The following is an 18,610-nucleotide window of genomic DNA, read 5'->3' on the forward strand; positions in this document are numbered from 1 at the left end:
ATCAGATTATATTATCTTCTAGAAGGTGCTAAATAAATTAGATTGGTTGCTATGGGCAACATCCCGTCTTCAATAGAACTCCCATTTTAGTAAATTTACCCCGTTGGGGGTATTCAATCCCAGCCGCTATTTCTACTAGCGGAATAAGCGGCTGTCGCCTATTCAATGCTGCCGCTTTCAACAGCAATTAAGGCAGTTTCCAACCAAACAGAAACGACTTTAAAACAAGTTGGATCTGTTTTGTAGGAGAGGGCCGCGACTTTTTGAATTCTCGGCCATTTATGACAATACGAAGCTGTTTTCGCCAATCCTCAGACTTTCCAACACTCGACAGTTGAAACTCGGAATCCCAGTAGGAATACCTCCCATGCAGTAATAAGTAAGTCAGTTATCCCCTTTCACACAGAAACTGAAATTCTCGGGTGAAGCATTTCCACCTGGGAATTTTATAAAATACACGGGTCCTTTTTCTGTGTGAAAGGGTCAATCCGGATCTTAAACTCCAGGTCTCCGACCTTGCAAATGACCAGGGTCGGAAACCCAGAGTTTAAGATCCGGATTGACCCTTTTACACCTATGAAAACCCTGTGTAATAGAGGAAATACCCGGCGCTTCAAATGCCAGGAAATTGGCGAGTTATTCGTCCGCGGCTCTCTGAAAGAGGTATTAGAGCATACTTGCCGACTTTGGCATACTCCTTTCCGGGAGAAGCACGGAGAGGAGTGAAAGGGGGCGGGTAGAGGCTTCGTTTTGGGGGCGGGATATGGGTGATGTCATCAAGCCCCGCCCCCATGACGGGCTGAAGCCTCAATTTGCGGGTCTGTGGGTGGGGGAGGGGCTAAAAATGCCGCGAATTGCGTCATTTAGCCCCGCCCCCTCCCCGCGGACCCGCGAAAGTCATAGTTTTTAGACCGCGGGGAGAGGGGGAGCCGGGGCTGTAGGGAAATGCGGGAGACTTGCCGGTGGACCGGGAGGGGGACCCGATTTGCGGGATCCTCCCGGCCATTCCGGGAGGGTAGGCAAGTATGTATTAGAGAAGGGCACAGATGGTCCCTTCTCCTCCATGCAGGGCCCAGCAGCTGGGTGTCTCTCAGTGGTCCCCATGCCCCCTCATAGAGCAGTGTTAAGTATGTTACAGAAGGGCACAGGGGCCCCTCTCCTCTATGCAGGGCCCAGCAGGGTGTCTGCCAGTGGTCCCGTGAACCCCCCGTCCCCCGTCTCCACCCCCTCCCCAAAGAGATGTAATAAGTATATATTCCAAAGGGGCACAGGGGCCCCCTCTCCTCCATGCAAGGCCCAGCAGGGTGTCTGCCAGTGGTCCCGTGAACCCCCCCACCCAAAGAGATGTAATAAGTGTATATTCTAAAGGGGCACAGGGGCCGCTCTCCTCCATGCAGGGCCCAGCACGGTGTCTTTCAAAGGTCCCTGTGCCCACAAAGTTTACATTTCTTAGGTCGACACATAAAATAAGTTGACATGGCTAAGGTCGACAGTGTTGGAAGGTTGACACAAGCATAAGGTCAACAATGGGAAGGTCGATAGTCAAAAGGTCGACATGGGTTTTTTGGGGGGATTTTTGTAAGCCAACATGTGCCGAGAGGAGGTATTTCATGCCCTACCATTCACAACGGCGTGGTGGGAAAATAAAACAGCGTGTCGAGCGCAGCGGGGCACCGCGCCCAAAGCATGGCAAGCACAGCGGGTACATTTTGACTGTGTCCATGTCGACATCCCAGACAAAAAGTGATAAACTCCTGTCGACCTTTAGACTGTCGACCTAAGCCATGTCGCTCTTCAGTGGTCGACCCAATGCATGTGGACCTAATATGAGTCGACCAATGACCCATACCCGCCCCCTCATAGAGAAGTAATGTGTACATTTTAGAGGGACACAGGGGCCCCTTTCATGATCCATGGAGGGCTTAGTGTCCGCAGCAGCAGCAGTGCTGTAGAGCGGGGGAGAAGGGGTTACAGCAGCAGCAGCAGCAGCAGCAGCCTCCGCTCCCTCCTCCTCTCCCAGCAGAGAGAGAGTCGGAGGCAGTGAGCAGAGGAGGACGGGGCGCACAGACATCGGAGCATCCAGGTATGTGATGGGGCTTCTGGGGCGGCATAGCGCTGTCACCTCCGTACAGGTCGCTAGCTGGGTGCTGTCCATTGCTGCAGCCAGAGATATCCGGGCTCTCATACACTTGTGACTTTACTCCTACAACTAATAACACTTCTCATTGCAACTCTCACATCCTGCACTTACATACCTGACCCTGTCTCCCACTCCTACTGTATATACCTGACCCTATGCCCCATTCCTATATACCACTCCTTATATACCTGACCCTGTATCCCACTCCTACTGTATATACCTGACCCTGTATCCCACTCCTACTGTATATACCTGACCCTATATCCCATTCCTATATACCACTCCTTATATACCTGACCCTGTATCCCACTCCTACTGTATATACCTGACCCTATATCCCATTCCTATATACCACTCCTTATATACCTGACCCTGTATCCCACTCCTACTGTATATACCTGACCCTATATCCCATTCCTATATACCACTCCTTATATACCTGACCCTGTATCCCACTCCTTATATACAGTACCTGACCCTGTATCTCACTCCTACTGTATATGCCTGACCCTATATCCCATTCCTATATACCACTCCTTATATACCTGAGCCTGTATCCCACTCCTACTGTATATACCACTCCTCTTATATACCTGACCATGTATCCCACTCCTACTGTATGTACCACTCCTCTTATATATATATATACCTGACCCTATATCCCATTCCTATATACCACTACTGTTATATACTGTACCTGACCCTATATCCCATTCCTATATACCACTCCTCTTATATACGTGAGCCTGTATCCCACTCATATATACCTGACCCTATATCCCATCCTATGTCCTACACGTATATACCTGACCCTGTTTACCACTCCTCTTATATACCTGACCCCTACAGTATATCCCACTCCTACTGTATATAACATTCCTCTTATATACCTGACCCTGTCTCCCACTCCTACGTCCTACACGTATATACCTGACCCCATATCTCACTTCTATTAACCACTCCTATATCCCACTCCTAGGTCCTACAGGTATATACCTGACCCTGTCTCCCACTCCTACGTCCTACACATACAGTATATACCTGACCCCATATCTCACTCCTATTAACCACTCCTATATCCCATTCCTAGGTCCTACAGGTATATACCTGACCCCAAATCTGACTCCTGTGTCCTGCTCTTGTATACCCGATCCTATATCCCATTCCCATCCCACTCCTACTGTATATAACATTCCTCTTATATACCTGACCCTGTCTCCCACTCCTACGTCCTACACGTATATACCTGACCCCATATCTCACTTCTATTAACCACTCCTATATCCCACTCCTAGGTCCTACAGGTATATACCTGACCCTGTCTCCCACTCCTACGTCCTACACATACAGTATATACCTGACCCCATATCTCACTCCTATTAACCACTCCTATATCCCATTCCTAGGTCCTACACGTATATACCTGACCCTATATCCCATCCCCACTCCTACAGTATGTCCTTCACATATATACCTGACCCTGTATCCCATTCCTTTGTCCTACATGTATATACCTGACCCTATACACCACTACTGTAATGTTCTAAACTTTCCCATTCTTTTGTATCATATACTGCACCTATACCCCATGCTTGTGCCCCACGTTCCTGTATTGTAAACTTATATACTGTATATAGCACCTATACCCCATGCTTTTGTCCCACATTCCTGTATCGTAGACTTCCATACTGTACATAGCACCTATACCCCACACTTTTGTCCCATGTTCCTGTATCGTATACTTCTATACTGTACCTATCACCTATACCCCATGCTTTTGTCCCACGTTTGTGTATCGTATACTTCTATACTGTACATAGCACCTATACCCCATGCTTTTGTCCCACGTTCCTGTATCATATACTTATATACTGTACATAGCACCTATACCCCAAGCTTTTGTCCCACGCTTGTGTATAATATACTTCTATACTGTACATAGCACCTATACCCCACACTTTTGTCCCACGTTCCTGTATCATATAGTTCTATACTGTACCTAGCACCTATACCCCACGCTTTTGTCCCATGTCCCTGTATCATATACTTCTATACTGTACATAGCACCTATACCCATGCTTTTGTCCCACGTTCCTGTATCATATAGTTCTATAATGTACCTAGCACCTATACCCCATGCTTTTGTCCCATGTTCCTGTATCATATACTTCTATACTGTACCTAGCACCTATACCCCATGCTTTTGTCCCACTTTCTTGTATCATATACTTCTATACTGTACATAGCACCTATACCCCATGCTTTTGTCCCACGTTCATGTATCATATAGTTCTATACTGTACCTAGCACCTATACCCCACGCTTGTGTCCCATGTTCCTGTATCATATACTTCTATACTGTACATAGCACCTATACTCCACGCTTTTGTCCCACGTTCCTGTATCGTATACTTCCATACTGTACATAGCACCTATACCCCACACTTTTTTCGCACACATGTATCATACAATTCTATACTGTACATAACACCTATACCCCATGCTTTTGTGCCACATTCCTGTGTCATATACTTCTATACTGTACATAGCACCTATAAACTACGCTTTTGTCCCATGTTCCTGTATCATAGACTTCCATACTGTACATAGCACCTATACCCCACGCTTTTGTCACACATGTATCCTACACTTCTATACTGTACCTAAAACCTATACCCCAACTCCTTTATCCTACACTTCTAAATGTGACACCAATATCCTACTCATATATTCTACACATCTATACTGTATCAGACTCCTATATCACATGATTTATCCTACTCCTATATAGTACACTTCTATACCTGAGCTATATAACCCCACGCTTTTATCCCACTCCTATGTCCTACCCTATAGTACAAGATCTTTATATTCCAGTGTTTTATCTCAACTCCTACAGTATATCCTACACTTATATACACCTACATTTCTATACTAGATCCATACAATAATAATAATAATAGTAACTACTCTTTATATTAATGTTATGCTGAACCTCTGTAATTTCTTACACCCACTCATTGTACGTTTGTGACCCATGTAACACAGATCTCCCAACCACATTGATGCATCCTGTATATTATAAGCATGTCATTTTGTGGAATCCCTTACGCTCCTCTGTCCTAGGCGTCTATGGCTGACCCCTAAATCAAATACATCAATACCTTTGTCTAATAATCATTCGGAACTGCTAGCAAAACCTACAACTATATTTAATGTTATCGCTATATCCTACAGCATTCTAAATCCAGCTATTACTGTATATCATACTGTGTCTCCTACAAATGACCCTTATACCTGTATAAGGGGCACCTGTAATCTTATCTACTGAATGCTTCCATGGAATAATGCCATAGTATGCCCATTATCACCATCTCATGCCTTACCAGAAGGGATGCATCGCGGCGTGTGTCTGCTCAATGGAGCTTACACTCATTTCTGTCACCTGGGATAAATAACTGCCTTGTCCAAGGTCGCCAGAAACAGCCAGCAACATATGAATTGTGGTCCTCGGCAAGACTGACATTGTGTTACAGCGGGGTTCTTACCCACTGAGTCACAAGTGATTTATGTTACTACTTAATACGATGCAGCCATATAGAAATAATTTGCATGCTGTAAAATCCTATGCAATGTATAGTTCTATTGTTTCTGTCAAATATTCGTAAACACTTCACTCTCATATCCGTCTGTAATATACACATTACAGACTGTACAGTGTTAGTATACTGTATCTCATCATTCTTGTATTTCACCTGCGCTTACATGTTGTACCCCTTACATACTGTCTCATTATTATTATTATGATTGCTTATTGTGTTACCTCATCCCCTTACCCTCTATCCTGTACAGTGACACCTCATCTCCTTACCCTCTATCCTGTGTCACCTCATCCCCTTACCTCTATCCTGTGTCATCATCCATCACATTGCCTTACCCTCTTGTCCTGTGTCACCTCATCTCCTTACCCTCTGTCCTGTGTCACCTCATCTCCTTACCCTCTATCCTGTGTCACCTCATCCCCTTACCCTTTATCCTGTGTCGCCTCATCTCCTTACCCTCTATCCTGTGTCACCTCATCTCCTTACCCTCTATCCTGTGTCACCTCATACCTTTACCCTCAATCCTGTGTCACCTCATCTCCTTACCCTCTATCCTGTGTCACCTCATCCCTTTACCCTCAATCCTGTGTCACCTCATCTCCTAACCCTTTATCCTGTGTCGCCTCATCTCCTTACCCTCTATCCTGTGTCACCTCATACCTTTACCCTCAATCCTGTGTCACCTCATCTCCTTACCCTCTATCCTGTGTCACCTCATCTCCTTACCCTCTATCCTGTGTCACCTCATACCTTTACCCTCAATCCTGTGTCACCTCATCTCCTTTCCCTCTATTCTGTGTCACCTCATCTCCTTACCCTCTATACTGTGTCACCTCATCTCCTTACCCTCTATACTGAGTCACCTCATCTCCTTTCCCTCTATCCTGTGTCACCTCATCCCCTTACCCTCTATCCTGTGTCACCTCATCTCCTTACCCTCTATCCTGTGTCACCTCATCTCCTTACCCTCTATCCTGTGTCACCTCATCCCCTTACCCTCTATCCTGTGTCACCTAATCTCCTTACCCTCTATCCTGTGTCACCTCATCTCCTTACCCTCTATCCTGTGTCACCTCATCTCCTTACCCTCTATCCTGTGTCACCTCATCTCCTTACCCTCTATCCTGTGTCACCTCATCTCCTTACCCTCTATCCTGTGTCACCTCATCTCCTTACCCTCTATCCTGTGTCACCTCTTCCCTTTACCCTCTATACTGTGTCATCTCATCTCCTTACCCTCTATCCTGTGTCACCTCATTCCTTTACCCTCAATCCTGTGTCACCTCATCTCCTTTCCCTCTATCCTGTGTCACCTCATCTCCTTACCCTCTATACCAGGGCTGGGCAACACCGGCCCTCCAGATGTTAATGAACTACACATCCCAGAATGCTTTGCATTAGTTTTGCTATGTGGCCATGCTGAAACTGATGCAAGGCATGCTGGGATGTGTAGTTCATCAACATCTGGAGGGCCGGTGTTGCCCAGCCCTGCGTCTATACTGTGTCACCTCATCTCTTTACCCTCTATCCTGAGTCACCTCATCTCCTTTCCCTCTATCCTGTGTCGCCTCATTCTTTTACCCTCAATCCTGTGTCACCTCATCACCTTACACTCTATCCTGTCACCTCATCCTGTTCCCCTCCAATCACCTCATCTCTTTACACTCCATACTGTGTCACCTCATCCCCTTACCCTCTATCCTATGTCCTCACTAAGTGTTCCTCATATCTTAACCTCACAATGGGGCTGATTCGGACTTGAGATCAAGCAGAGCATTGTCTTTTACCATAGTTGTGTCTACGTCATTATGATAATGCAGCTACAAATCACTTCCCTGGTGTACATCCCGGCGTCCCAGTATGCTAGGACTGAGATGTCCTCTGTCAGCATCTGTAGAAGCTTAGAATACTGGTTGGTGCATCAGTAGATGAATTGTTTATTTAAAAAAGGGAAAGAAAAGTTCCCTGACCGGGTGCTGATGTCGTAAGGCAGCTTCTTGGAGGGAAAGAGCAACCCCTCAAGTGCAACAATACAAGGAAAAGGAAACAGTGGCACTTTACACCGATGAGAAAGTAAAATAACAATATTTAATCATGTAAAACCACATAAATTAAAAGCACAAGGCACCTTTGACAATTCTCATGACCTTAAAGTAAGGGTTTTGGAGCAGATCATTAATAATGAGTTTCATGGCGGATTCTTACCCAGAGAAGGAGGTTGCTGCTTTTCGGATCATTGCGCAAGTGTAGGCCAAAGCTGTCAAATTGGGGCAGATGTATTAAGCCTGGTGAAGAGATAAACTGGAGATAAAGTGGAAGGAGATAACGCACCAGCCAATCAGATCCCAACTGTCATATTTCAAACACAGCTGATTGGCTGGTGCGTTATCTCTTCCATGTTATCTCCACTTTAACTCCAGTTTATCTCTTCTCCAGGCTTAATACATCTGCCCCATTGTACCATGGTAAACTGTCTCCTATAGGGCGTTGTAGAAGAAATCCCTACAGTTTATCAAAACACCTGTTATTGTCAGCAACGGATAGCTCAACTCCTTAACACAAATGTGTCAAAATGTATTTCTGATTTGAGGCTTCCCAGACTACAGTTATATACTGCAGACCTAGCAGTCTGTAGGATGACTTTTACCACGCTCTGGAAATACATCAGACACTTGCTAACAGACATATCCCGGTAACACAAAAGTACCATCTGCCGATACATCTGTCGCTTATCCATATCACCTGTCACCCTTCACTCAGGTGTGACATCGCACTGAGGAGCAATTGTCTTATTACAGGGTGTCAGCTGTCACATTGCCCTCTGAATCCATACTTATCTCAGTCTTCTACAAATATAATTTTATAAGCACCGATCCCCTCCCCCTTAATTTTGCCCCATTATTCATGCATTTTCCGCATCCATCATCCCCTGCCATTCACTCTTTCTGATCAGCGCTCAATAACCCCTTCTCTCACCAGCGCACACAACTTCTAGAAAGCTATTTATGTGGACCAATGGTCATCGGGTTTGCTCAAGACAACTGACCCCCTTCCCCCCCGCACACACACACAAACTGTATAACACCGCACACACACACACACCATTATACCTATTTGTTATTTTGTTTATTGTCAGTAAAGTTGTGGTTATATAAACCCTTTTTTCAGACTTTATTAATTCATAACCCCTCAAATAACCATTTGTGCTGTTAGTCATTTGCAATTTTTGTTGTTGCTGCAAGCTGTTTGGGAAATGCATTTTGGTCTCTCACATCTCTGTCTGCAGGAGCGTCCAGCCAACCTTTATTAAATGAGATTACAAAGCAGCTATTTAAATCTTGTAACACTTCACTCTGAAGAACAGTAAATGCTTTGTGCTGCAGGGAAGCAGAGATCTTACAATGCCGTATTTCACCCATTAGATAGAAGACATTTTTATTAGCAGCAATGTTTGCCAAATTATCTCTTTATCGATTTAAGAATCTGAATTAAGAAAAATACAATTTATATGGATATCCCTGCGTAATCCACCACCAAATGCTGTATTTAGGAGGATTGCTGTAATTGGGCTTGACTATAAATGCATTGTAGATATCTGTCGTTTTGGAACAGAAATATGGAGGGGGAGCGACATTACAGCCACCTTGCGCTTTAGTGCAGAAAACAGTCCTCCAGTCGCCCATAGACGCTGAGTTATGTGTTAGCAGTAGCCCTAAAGGCAACATACCTCTCCCTCCCAGCTCAGGTAGTGCACCCAGGGCTGGCAGCAGAATTTACACTGATATATCTGGGGGCCCCTAACACCCTAAAACGCTATCAACCACCACCTTTTGTTGGAACATAAACTGGACGCACTGTGGCCTGCGTTCTTTACCACTGACGCCCTCCCTCACCCCATGGCTTGGGCTCTATCACACTAGCGCACTCCCTTACCCCGCGACCTGCGCTCTATACTGTAACACCAATGCGCTCCCTTACCCTGCGCGCTTTCACACCCATGCACTCCCTTACACTGTGGCATGTGTTCTATAACACTGACGCACTCCCTAACCCTGTGGCCTGTGCTCTGACACACTGATACTCCCTCACCCTGCGACATGCATTTTATAACACAGTGATGCACCCATAGGCATGCGTTCTATCACAATGATTCGCTCCCTTACCCTGCGGCATGCGTTCTATCACACTGATGCACTCCCTCACCCTGTGGCCTGTGCTCTATCACACTGATGCGCTCCCTCAGCCCGTGGCCTGCACTCTATCACACCGATGCACTCCCTCACCCTGCGTTCTATCACACCAACGCACTCCCTCACCCTGCGCTCTGTGACATTGAAGCACTCCCTCACCCTGTGCTCTGTCACACTGATGCACTTCCTCACCCTGTGGCCTGTGCTCTGTGACACTGACGCACTTCCTCAGCCCGTGGCCTGCACTCTATCACACTGATGCACTCCCTCACCCTGCACTCAACCACACTGATGCGCTCCCTCAGCCCGTGGCCTGCACTTTATCACACTGATGCACTCCTTCACCCTGCGTTCTATCACTTCAACGCACTCCCTCAGCAGATGGCTTGTGCTGTATCACACTGACGTGGTCTATAACCCTCCCTACCCCTGCAGCTTAATCCTTACCCTTCTATCCTGCACCCTGACCCACCCTACATATACACACAAAGCATTTACTCTAACATTATAAACACTCACAGAGTGCATTCTCACTGTGGGTGGCCCTGGAATGGCAGCAGCTTCTTTTCTTCCTCTACCAGTCTTTAAGAACAGGCAGCACAGCAGGAGTATGTCACTCTGTAGCCCCACCCCTTCCGGGATCCGTGTAGCCCCGCCCCTTCAAGTTCTGTGTAGCTCCGTCCCCTTTTCCCCAAGTGCGGGTAGGCAGTGACACTGGCAGGGAGAGACTGAGTGGCTGAGCAGCATGACATAGGCTTCTAATCCGAGGCTTGCTGCAGCCCGCCCCGCAGGACATATGAGCGAGGGCAGATTCCATCTGAGTATCGGCTGAGCCGGGGCTGGCGGGCCTTGGGGCCCCTCAGGTCGTCTGGGCCCAGGACGGCTGTCCCCGCCTGTCGCCGGGCCTCAATGCACCCTCTCACGTTACCCACCTTTACCCTCGCTTCTTAGTTGAACAATTGGGAGATGGGAGCAGGGCCCTATCCGAAGGAATTAGAATGACCCCCACCATGGCGTGTACTGCTCGCCATGCTTCGGGCACCATTATATTCCCCCTCCACGTCCAGTTGGTTAAAAAAAAATGAAAAACTTGTGTCAATCTTTATCTGTGTTGACCATGTTCATGCCAACCTTTTGCTTGTGTCGACCATTGGTCAATGTTGACCTAGTGTATGATTCCCGGTTTTCTGGACCTAGTAGATACTGACCATTTTTAGGTGGCGACACTGTTATAATATGTAAATGAGTGGTGGAAGACAGATTCATTAGCATAGGAATTTATTTATGATGGGTGTAGCTTGGATTATTTGGTGATGCCACATGACGTCAGCAGCCCACCCTGTCTTCGTCCTGGAGCCTGCAAATATAAGTCAATCTCCACTGACATATATTGGTGAGCTAGGAAAAATCATTTGATGGTCGAATGATTTCTCAAGCTGCGGGCACATGCAAAGGGGGGGCGTGTATTCGCGGCGCGTGGGGTAGGGCTTCGCAGCTTACCAAATCAACCAGAATGAGGGCCAACATCCCATCTTCAGTAGAACTTCCATCTTAGTAAATTTACTCCATAGGGTGAAATTTACTAAGATAGGAGTTTTATTTCACATGGGATGTTGCTAAGGGCAACCAATCATAATCTACTTATTTATTTAACACCTTCTAGAAGATAAAAGGTCGGATCTGATTGGTTTCCCATGGTAACATCTCATGTGAAATAGAACTTCCATCTTAGTAAATTTACCTCACAGAGGCCCTTATTCTGGTTGGTGCGGTAATAACCGCGTGCGTTCGTGCCGCCGATGTTTTGTGTCTGCGCATGTGCAGAGGCGTCTCTGCGCATGTGCGAGCGGGGTGTACGGCCAAATCCCGCATGAAATGTAAACACTACGAACAGGGGGTGGAGAGGGGCGTGAAGGGCTATTTGGGCTCATTAACATATGTTTACACCCCGCGTTTTATGGGCGTTCCCATTCAAACGCTGGGCGTACATATGGTAATGCAGCCGTGACGCACGTGTAGGGGGCGGACATATGACATCGCTGGATGTCAGCTGCCCGCCCAGATCCCTGCTTTTGCACGGAAAAATGTCCGTGTGGTCTGAGGTTGCGGGAGCTGGTGGAGCACTCGGTCCTGCATTCGATGTTCTGCGACCATCGAATGATGGGGGAGGTTCCCTGAGATGGAGGAGGCCTATTCCGTGAAAAATACATGTGCGGTCCGTTCGGCCAGCTTCTTACCGCGTACGGACGGAGTTGGCGATCCGCATGGAAGGCGGGGTTTCGCACGCACGGTCCTGGCCGCATATTCGGATCCGGCCGCACCGATCAGAATAAGGGCCAGAGTGTTGAGAGCTATTTAATAATCACCATTTGTGCGATAAGGTTCTCAGGAGCTGCTCTCCAGTCATATCCACAGAAGACACTTAGTAGTTAGGTTATTACACGTAATAATAATAGGTTTTGCAGTGTAATGGGATAGTTATTGATCGTCCGCTATAATGGGACATAGCAGAAATGTACGACTGCGGCACTGCTCACGTCTGTATTCCCCCGTACAGAAACTCCGCTAATGGATTATCTGTAATGAAGCAGAAAGCAGAGAGGTCAGCTTCTATACATCCTCCGCGCCTCCCGCCTGCATCGCTCACAAATCTCCCGCAGATGCACAGTTAAGAATAGTAACAATAAATTGGAATTTTTTTTTTTGCTACAAGAAGCAGCTGCAGCCAGGGAAGTAATATATAACATATAATATATGAGGCTTATTTTCCAAGGGCGCCATAGGATTTATAACGTCATGTTCTCCTAACGCTCTTTCATAGTAACCATTAATACAAATTATATATATACATCATATCGATTTTACTCTGCTCAATACAGTGGAACAGAGCTTATCCCATTAGGCTATAGTACTCAATGCTAATGGTGAAACTGGAATGCACTGAAGCGATAAATGAGACCATGGCATATGACGGAGGAGGTATCACCAGGGCCGTTCTGATGGGGCCTACACACGGGGTGATATCAGGGCATCTTCTAAGGCAGGCGTGTCCAATCTATGGCCCTCCAGCTGTTGTGAAACTACAAGTCCCATCTTCCCTTGCCACAGTTTTGCTATTAGGGAATGCTAAAACTATGGCAAAGCATGCTGGGATTTGTAGTTTCACAACAGCTGGAGGGCCACAGTTTGGACATGCCTGTTCTAAGGGATCTGACCTAATTTGACTAGAAAATACCCCTACATCGCTCCGTGTGTAGGGGCCATAGCAATAGCGATGCTCAGCCCCGTGTGTCGCTATCGCCCGGTGATTGATATCCAGCATGCTGCATAAATCTAGTTAGATTGTCGGTCAGGGCCAGTGTTCTCCGCTGACAGATTGCTTAGCACACAGCGATGTGCAGCATTGTATGCTGAGCGATCTGACCGATCTAGCTTTGCTCAGATCGCTCAGCAAAATCTCCCCGTGTGTAGGCCCCATTAGGCTAAGGCAAAACCTCAAAATATTTCCCCTCTCCCCTCTGCCCCAACACATACTGTAATGTCAGATAGCAAGCACAAGGTTGCCTGGGGAGTGTATGGTGGTATATACAGTAAGAGCAGCATGTGTATATACAGTGCAGTATACTTGCCTACTTTTTAAAAACAGTTTCAGGGAGATTATAGTTGGTAGTAGAATTTAGCAAAGTGCCCCATTGGGGGGGGCGTGTCATGCTCCACCCAAAGGGCGTGTCTAGTTCCATATATGGAGAGATTGTGAACGTGGCACCTAGAAGCGTGGCTGTGCACTGCTACATCCAAGAGGAATCTTTTAAAATTACTTAGATCAAAATGTAGATGAGCCACAAAGCAGTTAGTAAGAGCTACTATACTTGGTAAAGTGCTAGGAAATGGTGCTGATGATTCAATGTAACTGTATCTGTCTCTTATTCCTTTTTTCCACAAAAATGTAACAGTGTAATGTCGGCTAGGTGACATGAGGGAGATTGCTAGACTAATGAGGGAGAGAGGGATATTGCTGCTATGTCAGGGAGTGTCCTGCAGAATGCAGGGGGGAGGTAACTATGATGTAACAGTGTAATGTGGGCTAGGTGACATAAGGGAGATTGGTAGACTAATGAGGGAGAGAGGGAGATTGCTGCTATGTCAGGGAGTCTCCTGCAGAATGCAGGAGGGGAGGTAACTATGGAGTGCAGTTGTGCGGAGGGGATACCATAGAAGGATATAGAGCTGTTGGCAGGAGATCATACTGATGTGAGTATAAGCAGCAGGTGGTATATGGAGTGCGTGCAGTCCTGTGCATGAATATTGCATAGCGGGTTACATGGTAAATGATTTCCTGTGCAGCGTGTAGCCAGTGGCCTATATCTCAGCATCAGTGACACACAGAACTGTATCGACAGGTTATCTATATTAATGGGATTCCCCAGTGCTCTGGCTGCTGTTTGTGTGGACTTCTCACTGGAATTATATCTCATCCCCCATCTGGGTGGCTCATCTGGAACAAGAGCATTTGGATATAAAATATGTACCCATTGTGATGCCTATAGAGTGATAGCTCTGTAAGCCCACTTATAAATACAGTTTTGCCAATGTTATGTCTTCCTCGCTCTCTCATCTTTACCTCATACTATAACTTCCCTGCATTATTCAGTGATGCAGACTTATATTCCTCTGTATGCACCAAGATGCAGTACGCATACCTGGCCTTTTCTATATATATAAAAGGCTAACTACTCTTCACCTCTGAGGTGCAGTACTGCCAGAGGCCACTAGAGGCCACTCGACAGACCACATTACTCCTTAACAGAAAGTGAAACGAAAATTATCTGTTTCAAACTTGCTAGATATGGACAGAGGGAGCTGTGAAGTCAGGGATTGGAGGTAGGAGCAGATGGGGACTAAGCTATTATTTTTGACAGGCTTTTAACTAGTAGTTTTATATTGTGTTTTCTGATAGATCTCCGGGTGATAATATTTACCCTTAAATTAGATTGTCAGCAGTTGTCAGATGCCCACCCGCTTCCCATACAGGGACGCTGCAGATCTAAGACACCAGAGAGGTGTCTTGGGTCTACGAGCGCTTGCAAAATCCTTCCGTGGTCGGCGGAAATCGGCGTGCGGAGGGAAGGGCGACCGTTCCTGCGGGTAGCGTTTATATGATCCGCAAAGCTGCGAATTTCACAGCTTTGCGGCTCAACCAGAATGAGGGCCAATATACAGAGTCCACACAGGTGGGACTTGAACTCATGGCCTCATTGCTGTGAGTCAGCAATGCTATCCACTACACCATCCGTGCTGCCTCTAATGTGATACTGTGCACTACTGTAACTATGCAGGCCAGCTTCAGCTGAGAGATTGCCTATAATAATTACCCTCATTACCCCCCCCCCCCCCCAAGCCATTAATTACATCCCACTGTGTCGCTTTTCCTTTAATAGCACACCATGTATATCTGACCACCACACCGTGCCCCCCTCTGCGCTAGCTGGTATTCATTAACCCTAAAACTGCTGGGAAGGGCGATTGATTCATATATATATATATATATATATATATATATATATAATGTCACCCCTTATTATTGTGTCATAGTGACTACAGCTCATTGCCACCCGGGCAGGAACAGCTATGGGGCTTCGGGGAGCCCCCCTGAGTCACACAGTGGGGAACCTGTGAGATTTGGTTCTCCTGCAGAGAAGAAAGATTTGGATGGTTTAAATTGTGCCACTGCCCAGACTAAGCGGAGATATACGAGGTGTAGTAATTGTTAGTGACACTACAAAAGGAATATACAGTGAGGCTGCGAGTGCAGAATTATCACATGCATTAGAGATGGAGGGCACTGCCAGCCCCCTCCCGCCTGCCTCTTGTCATGTTCTTGCAGTGAGATAGATGTTATATGCCCACTTGCAGTTCCACGCACTGTGGGAGCTAGGCAGCTGGGACCTCCATCACCCAGACAGCTGCCTTAAAAGCCTATTAATATTTTATTACCTGGTTTGCTTGCTCTTTACGCACCCCTGCTCTGTCTGTGACTGACACATTATCTTGTGTGCTCCTTCCCCTAACAGGGGATGCCCCAGGGACCGCCATTGGTCTTGTGTAGGTCATTGTCCTGCTCTAGAACATAAGTCATCCCTGGCCTTGGTTAGCGAACCCCCTTAGGAAGGGTTATATGTTTTTATTGTATAGGTTTTCCGCACACCATACTCGGTTTACACAGTGTGATTTAGATACATATATTAATACATATAGGGAATGTATGCTATAACGATAAGGAACCCCCTAGTAACAGGAATAATAATTCGGGAGAGAGCATTTCAGTTTACATGGAAATAATAAACTCATTCGTACTGTATCCCGCTTCCACTGTTTCTATCACCCTGCAGGGAGAAGGGACAGACGTCACATAACAAATGTATGAAGGCGATTTCCATCGCACTGTGTGCTAAATATAGCAGCTCTCTTCCTGGCTATATAATAAAACAGACAGGGGTACGGTACCGACGGAACACAACACGCTGTGATACGCTGTATTCCTTTAATTCTAATTTTTTTGATAACCAGATTGCATTTCCTATACTTATAATGGGAATCGGATCTGGATAAATTTACTAAGAACAAAAATGTATAAAAACGCAGCAGTGAGCCCTGTGATAATGACACCATCCTGAGATAGCGTTATGACGGGATCACTGTGAATCCTGCCTAACGCACAGCTTTCTCTGGGGTAGATGTATGAAGCAGTGATAAGGGAGGAGAAGTGATAAAGTGCCTGGTACTTTATCACCGGCCAATCAGATCCTAACTGTCCCTCTTTAAACCCAGCCTGTAACTTAACAGTCAGGAGCTGATTGGCCGGTGATAAAGTACCAGGCACTTTATCACTTCTCCTCCCATATCACTGCTTCATACATCTACCCCTCTGTCCATTTGCAGAGAAAGCTGGTTTGGGACCTGGCCAGTGTGATCAGCTACAGATGGAGCGCCTCTCAGCCAGAACCAGGGCTCGCCAGAATGCCCCCGCTGGCGAGATGGCGCTACATCTGCGCTACATCTGACTGGGACGCGTGAGAGTCCCTCACACACGCACGTCCCAGTTTCTGGGCGGCGGGGGACACAAACCCTGTCCGTCTCCACTTCAGGGAGACAGACAGGGTTAGATGGGGGTGCGGGGAGCTGGGTGCTCGGTAGGGCGTCTCGTGCGCGCGCATCCCCTTCCTTGGGCTGGCGGTTGGCGATCCGACCGCCAGACCCCCACTGGATGAAGCTCTCTCCATCTGTATGCTGATCAATGTGGGGGGGGGGAAATCATAATCCCATACAGCCAGGGACCTGTGATCTGTGCTCCCGAGGACAGCCAGTCATCGGAACTGCCGGTGATGCAAGAGTTGCTGCAAAGCATTAGAGGTCACCCTGGGTCTGGTGAGTATGAGCAGCGGTGGGGGCTTGCAGCAAGGAGGTGTGGTAGTCATGACAGAGCAGGGGAAGGGTGCCTGTCGTCAGTGGTGGCAGCACATGTGCAGCACATACTCAGGGTATTTTTTGTAAATACAGAACCATAGGTGTGTATGGAGATAGCAAAATGGGACAATGTATGCTTGCATCAGGGCCCTCTAACCTCCAAGTCTGTCAGTCGTTACCCAGTTTGTTTTATCACTGTCTACTATTGTAAAGCGCAACGGAATCTGCTGCGCTATATAAGACGCTGTAACGGAATCTGCTGCGCTATATAAGACACTGTAACGGAATCTGCTGCACTATATAAGACACTGTAACGGAATCTGCTGCACTATATAAGACACCGTTACGGAATCTGCTGCACTATATAAGACACCGTTACGGAATCTGCTGCGCTATATAAGACACCGTTACGCTATATAAGACACCGTGCTGCACTATATAAGACGCTGTAACAGAATCTGCTGCGCTATATAAGACACTTTAACGGAATCTGCTGCACTATATAAGACGCTGTAACGGAATCTGCTGCACTATATAAGACACCATTACGGAATCTGCTGCGCTATATAAGACACTGTAACAGAATCTGCTGCACTATATAAGACACTGTAACGGAATCTGCTGCACTATATAAGACGCTGTAACGGAATCTGCTGCGCTATATAAGACACTGTAACGGAATCTGCTGCACTATATAAGACACTGTAACGGAATCTGCTGCACTATATAAGACACTGTAACGGAATCTGCTGCGCTATATAAGACGCTGTAACGGAATCTGCTGTGCTATATAAGACGCTGTAACGGAATCTGCTGCGCTATAAAAGACACTGTAACGGAATCTGCTGCGCTATATAAGACACTGTAACGGAATCTGCTGCGCTATATAAGACACTGTTACGGAATCTGATGCACTATATAGGACACTGTTACAGAATCTGCTGCGCTATGTAAGACACTGTAACGGAATCTGCTGCACTATATAAGATGCTGTAACGGAATCAGCTGCGCTATATAAGACACTGTAACGAATCTGCTGCGCTATATAAGACACTGTAACGGAATCTGCTGCGATATATAAGACACTGTAACGGAATCTGCTGCGCTATTTAAGACACCATTACGGAATCTGCTGCACTATATAAGACGCTGTAACAGAATCTGCTGCGCTATATAAGACACTTTAACGGACTCTACTGCACTATATAAGATGC

General features: G+C 46.6%; 1 protein-coding gene across 1 annotated transcript in view; it reads left to right on the top strand.

Annotated features, from left to right (window-relative positions):
* Positions 1-1,952: 1,952 nt before the first annotated feature.
* The window catches only part of TMEM91 (transmembrane protein 91), a 42,165-nt gene continuing 25,507 nt past the window's right edge, over positions 1,953-18,610 (top strand). The window contains exon 1 of the mRNA XM_083159834.1: positions 1,953-2,083. The gene's annotated coding sequence lies outside the window, so the exon portion shown is untranslated. The remainder of the gene's footprint in view (positions 2,084-18,610) is intronic.

Source organism: Crinia signifera, chromosome 9 (assembly GCF_055691185.1).
Source record: "Crinia signifera chromosome 9, ASM5569118v1, whole genome shotgun sequence".
Classification (NCBI taxonomy): Eukaryota; Metazoa; Chordata; class Amphibia; order Anura; family Myobatrachidae; genus Crinia; species Crinia signifera.